Below are 7,140 nucleotides of genomic sequence, written 5' to 3' on the forward strand. Positions count from 1 at the left end.
TCAAAGTAAGAAAAAAAAATTGACCAATGTAACATACACATGACATTCTATTGGAGTGATAACTTAAATCAAACACATGTTATGTAACATTTCGATGTATCATTTACTTTGATAACCTAAAATAATCAATTATATCAATTAATATAAGGTTAAACAAAATAAAATTACCCCCATAAATGTATGGATGAAATAACAAGGCTGAAGGCTCTCCACTCACTTAATTTGAATCTTATATATACATTAAAAAAAAAAATAGCATGCCATAGATCAAAAGAAACTGTACATATACATGTACCTCATATATACTAATTAAGACAGTAAGACTTAAATGTGTTAATGAAAGTGGCCAACTTTTCTCTTCATTAGCACTAAACTGAAAATTCATTGGCGACCACACATAATAATACTTTTAACTTATTTGTTGCAAGCTAAGATGCATGCATTTTTATTGTTTATTTTATGATTCTTTTGTTAGTCGCTATTGTTTATTACTCCCATCCGTATCTTTTAGAGAGCCATTGTATCTGATTATTATAATTTATTCTAGTGGATAATTTATACTTTTTTTTTTTTTAGATAGGGATGGATATCAACGTTTCTACTATTTGAGGGTGTGCAGTTATTATAAACCGTAATAAGAAGACCATGAAGTTTAAACATCGCTCTTGTGTAATAGGACATTATCCGAGGTATACAGTTGGTAAATCGTAAACATCACTCATGTGTAATAGGACACAAATTGTACGTACTAAGAAGACCTTGTGTGACAGGCTCGGTTAGGAGGGATTTGTAAGAATCAAACTCGTGACTTTCGGACGTTCCACCCATTTAACCACCATTTCCAGGACTTACTTATTGATTATTTAATTGTTAATATAATACATATACATTATACATACTCAACGTCTCAAATTTAATTTGAATATAGTATCAAATTAAACGTGTATTAGTTAAAGAAATTTATGTGTGGCTAAGAATATACTATCAATTAAGTACAATGTAAAATCATGGTTAGAAAGCAATCATTATCGTGAATTGATTTGTGCTACATATAAAAAATGATTAACCAAAATAAATCCCCTCCACGAATGGAATGTTATTCAAGTTGTTGGCAACTTTGATTATGATGACTTGCAGTTTGTGTGATGAGCCAAAAGTGCGTTTCAGGTTGAAATGATTATGGAACTCATGGTTCCAGCCTAATTAATTCGAAGATGGACCATGCAATTAAGTCTATAAATTTGAACCACAGACTTGAGGGAAGACTTTGAACCATAAACCAGATGGCTTGTTATTGTTCCTGTCTTGAAGATGAATAGAAAAAATAAAGACCAAATACCAATTTTGGTCACACGACTATTAGCAAAATGACAATTGTGGTCCACATGTTTAATTTTTACCAATTTTGGTCCCATGACTATTGTTTAAATACCAATTTTCATCCACAAACTATTGTTTTAATTCCAAAATTTATCGCGCAGGTCACGCATCCATTTAAAACGTGCAAAAATCTAAAATTATTAAGTGTATTTTCATCATTTTAAACTTAATATCCCAATTTGAGCATGAATAAATGGATTTAAGTGCTAAAATCGATAAAAATTCACAGTTTTTCTCCTCATTTTACCATAATTTGAGGAGGAGAATTGTGAGTTGTGATCGATCTTAGAGATTTATTCATGCTCAAATTGAGATATTGAGTTAAAAATGACGAAAATACCTTTGAAATTTTTAAACTTCGCCACGTTTTAAACGAATGGGTGAGCGGCACAATGAATTTTGGCACTAAAACAGTAGTCGTTGGACCAAAATTGGTACTAAAACAATAATCGTGGGACCAAAATTGCTAGAAATTAAACATGTGAACCAAATTTGTCATTTTGCTAATAGTCGTGAGACCAAAATCGGTATTTTCTTAAATTATGAAATGTATTTTAACTGATTTAATAGACATCTAGATACTTGTATACTAGTCTCCATAACAAGATTAAATCTATTGTATACCAAAGTTTCTAGACAATTATATTATAGAGTAATTAAAAACAATTGTTTGTAGACAACTTGTGAAATACCTTACACGAGAAGGAACAAATCCATTGCATACCAAAGTTTCCCACTTTTTAAGTGAAATAATTTTTTGATGAAGGGAAGTTTTATTTTTTTAATTATATTATATCCAAACCTTATGTGACAAGCAAAGACCAAACTTTCTTTTTCTTTGCCTGCTTCTAAGTTAGAAACCGAAGCAACACAAAACTGCTTAATTGCATTCAGCACGTTGCCATTAGATATAATGGAGATTTTTATGAAATTATTTTTTTGAGAAAATTGTACTTTTCGTACCTAAATTATACGATAATTATAGAATTCGTCCAAATTTATTGGTCATACTCACTTTTTGTCCCTTATCTATTATTGAAATTGCACTTTTCGTCCATTTACTAATAAAATATTAGAGACGAACTTTGCAACTTTAGTATAGTTTATGGACAAAAAGTGTGTACGAAAAGTTAATAAAATGACAAAAAGTGCAACGCCAATGATAGAGCTCAGGGGTGAAAAGTGAGCACGACCAACTTAGAGACGAATTCAACAATTATCCTATAATTTAGGGACAAAAAGTACAATTTTCCCTCTTTTTTTCCCAATCATGTAGATTTTGGCTTTTATTCAATACAAAATCTGAATCATAACTTTTTAACATTACACATTATTTACGAGGTCCAAAGTTTCAAAATTGACGAAATTTTAAAATTGTGGAAATCGCCATTTTGGTCCCTGAAAGAGTTTAATTGATGAAATTTTAAACAATTCGAGGATCCAATTGGTTGAAATTGAAGATTAAAGACTACATTGACAGTTGAGAAACAATTGAGAGACCAAATTGGTGATTAATTAATTCTTTATATCGCGCAAATGTTTAGTTTTTCTCTTTAAATATATATAATGTGTCTAACTAAATGGTTAGGAATCTATGCTATCTCATGATGAGATACCTAATAGCTTCAATAATAATAGTTGCTTCTAAAGAAAGAAATGGAAAGGAAAGGGGAGGGGAGTGAATCTTTATGTACTCTTTAGTTGCACTAATTGACAAAAGGTTACAGATCAAATTTCCACCATCCCAAACTTTATATCCTCTCCTAAACATATTTTTATACAAAAAGTGGATATAACTACCAAAGTAAATGGTTTACAACACTAGCTAGCTAGCACATATAAAGGCTTGAAAGGACCTAATTGGTTTATGTATGTATCAATTGGACTTTTTGTCTCGTCCAAACCAACCCTTAACTTCAATGCTTTTTCTGCTTCACTACTCTCACTTTCCAAAAACCATTCTTAAAGTTGATCCATCAGATGAAAGACTGCAGATAGCTTAAAAAGCCTTAAAGTTCTTTAATTTGCTAAAGCTCCATGCACTGCTTTATGTCTTTAGTCTTTGACCAGAAAGCAATTCAATAAGATCGATACATATACAAACGCGCGCACACAGAATGCATGAATAGAGTCGGGACGGAATCATAAATTTTCTTTAGAGATCCAAATTTTGATGTTTTTCATTGCTAATTTTGAGGGATTGAATTGAAATTGATTTTGTCAACAATGTAATTCCGTTTGACAATCTCTTTTGTTATGTTTTATTTAATCTTTGATTGATGCTCTTTGGTCAAGTAAAAAACATTAATTATTTTGTCAATGAATTTTTCAACAAGTTTGGGGAGGCCAAATACATTGCATGTGATTACATATTGACATATATAATAATTTATTAATTATATATACACATACATATATTAAAATTAATGACTATCAAATACAGATGTTAGGATACACTATGACCTCACACACTGTACGACCTCAAACCTCAAAGGGATGATAAAGGTTTCACTTCAAAGGATGGCAAAACACTACCTCTGGTCATGGGTTTTAAGGTATTTGTGAGGGCTTGAACCAAAGACTTCTGGTTAAGTTGGACGAGGCTCAAGCCATGTGGGGCAACCCTAGCCAAGTTGGTCAGACCTTTGACTTGATAACCACAAGATTCTATATTCGGCTCCCCATAAGAGCTATATATTGGTCTGATTTGAGTAGTAAAGTATGGACGATGTAGGCTGATTTACCTCCTACTCCTTTTCGATGCAGTATCTGTTCATAACTACTTTCTCAACCTATTGAAGCACAAGAGTAAGCATTGCCTCCACTGAGGCTCGAACCCACCACCTCCCATATAAAGGGAAGGGTTTGATGTCACTGGACTACATGTATATCCATCTTATACCAAAAAATATATATGTCATGGAAGTTTACAACTTTAGATAAATAAATAATTATCACATTTATTTTAACTATCTAATTTTTTTTTAAAAAAAATAGAAATTTCACTAGTAAACACAACTTAGAAAATTTAGAGCAAATTTGAATGGTTTTATACCAATTCAAGCAACACATACAGGTTGGCTGATTTTGCGTCTCAATCAATAATTTGTTCATTATTAATACATGATTGATCATGATATAATTTTAATATTTAAATGTGGGACACACAATAATATTTTAAAACCGAACCAAGCAACAATTCAAAATTAGTTTAACAGAAACACACTTTTTTCTTATAAAATAATTTGGGTTCAACTTTATGTCATTATTCAAACTCCCATGCTTAATTGCAACTTTAATTTGCATTTACTATATATATTTAATTTTTAAGAAAACAATTTATTCTTTTAATTTGGTATAGATGCCTCTTAGGGCGCAATTGTTATACCATTGACCAAGATTCACCTTGCAGTTCTAATTTTTTTCAATTTTCTCATATTATATCCTAGATCATATGAATTTGTTCTTAGGTCTATACATGTTTTTTTGGATAAAAGTGTACAATTTAGTGATGAATGTTAAAGAATAATGATAAGTTGAAGTTGATTAGAAGCACAACATTTCACATTTTTATAAGTGAACATACAAGACAATCTTGAACACTGCAATGATAAAACCGGATGGAGGGCTGAGGGGCCCACTGCATGCATGTGTATAGCTTAACTCTTAAGAATAAAACATGCTTGGAGTACACACATGAAGTATAAGTAACTCACCGATACAATTACAAACTTCTTTGTTAATCAAAACATAGAAAATCAAATGTAAGGAAAATGCTTTTAATTATTATATTGTTACTATATAACTAAGAGTGGGTGTGAAGAATCTATTTTTATGATAATATACTGGATATATATATATCAAATTGAATACTTTGTTAAAGGATCAAATAATTGTGAACCCACCAAATTGCTTACACAATACAAGAGTCAATGGCCACTTGACGAATATTTAATTAAATTAAATTCAGTTATTATTGAGTTGAGCTTGAGCTCAAATAAGCTAATCTCGATGATCTTAATACATATTTTGAGCAACTTACTGGTCTGATCGAGTTTATATGTGCGTGCGTATGTGTGTATAATATTACAAATTTTACTAATATATTTAAATTTATATATATATATATATATATATATATATATATATATATATATATATATATATATTATAAATGGTTATAATTAAAATGTAATATGAGTTTGTTATGATATTTGGTTGTAAAATACCTACGATTACAATTTTTGTGTTAAAAGCAAATTATTTAGTCTATTGGAGTAGAGCTTGAATTTTTTTTAAAAATATTTTTTGGTTGAGTTCAATTTAAATTTGAGTTTTGACTACTTGTACTTGGTTTGACTTGATACTTGATACACCCCATAAGTGTAACTATTCCATGATCATGATTGGTTTGAGTTGATCAAGTAGTTAGCACATACGTTACTAGTAAGTTGCCCGTGCGCTGCACGGTATGAAAATTGTTAAATTTATTATTAAATTTGAAGGAAGTTAGAAAAAAGAATAAATTATACTGCAATTGGTAATGCAACAAAAAGAAGAGATTTGTTATTATTACAATAAAATAAATAAGAAAATTAGAAATTATTACAATAAAAATTGAAAATTACAAATTATTAAAGACTTCATGATATACGACATTAGTGGTTGTTGTAGAAGTTGTCCTTGAGTCATTCACAATTAAAATTTTTAAACCATCGGGATTGTTAATTCGAGATGCAGCAACGTACAATTGGCCATGTACAAAAACCGATTTCTTTAGTAACAATCCTACATGTGACAAAGTTTGGCCCTGGCTTTTGTTAATGGTCATTGCATATGATAACATCAATGGAAATTGTTTTTGTTGAAACTTGAAGGGCAACCTTGGATCGGATGGTGACATTGACATTCTTGGAATCAAAACTTTTGTTCCTTTGTTAGCACCAGTCATTATCTCGGCCTCAATAATACGATCAGCTAACTTGGTGATTATCAGTCTAGTACCATTACACAAACCAATACTATGATCAATATTCCTCATCAACATAACTGGATACCCAATTTTCAAAGTCAATGTATGGTTTGGTAAACCTGACACTCTAATACCGTTCAAGAATTCCGGAGTATGTACATCACCAAGTATACCATTATCTGCATCGGCTTTGCAAACATTGTCACAACTAAAGTATGTTCTGCTTTCAGAAGTATGCAACGCACTCATATATTCATTTACTTGATTGACCACATCTAGTATTGGTGCTAGTATTGCACGGCCTTCCAAAAAAGTATGATTAGAATTCCCATTAACAAACATCGGAAATGTACTTTTCACAATTGTTGAAATATGATCCCCATCCGACGGTAAAAGCATGTTCTTTGGGATTTCTACTTCTGCATATCCATCATTTGTTCCACCAGTCTTTCCATCTCCGATATCAGCAATTCAATTAGCAAAGTCCTCTAGCTTTTGTTTATCAACGCCATGAGCAACAGAGTTTAGACGCAGGTTTTTTGTAAGCTTTAAAACTTTGCAACTATTCCACAGATAAGATGAGTTAACCGCTGCAGACACAATACGAAAAGACTTAACCAAAACATTATAAGAATCCAAAACATCTTTAATGTCATTAACTACTTCAACATGTAGATTCATTTTATCGTTTTCAGCCCTATAAAAATTAAAATTATAATCATTAGTAAACTATTGTTGTAATATATCGTTAAATTAGAAAAAAAAAAGTAAGTTAGCCATAAACATTA

This window comes from Ipomoea triloba, chromosome 12, assembly GCF_003576645.1.
Source record: "Ipomoea triloba cultivar NCNSP0323 chromosome 12, ASM357664v1".
NCBI lineage: Eukaryota > Viridiplantae > Streptophyta > Magnoliopsida > Solanales > Convolvulaceae > Ipomoea > Ipomoea triloba.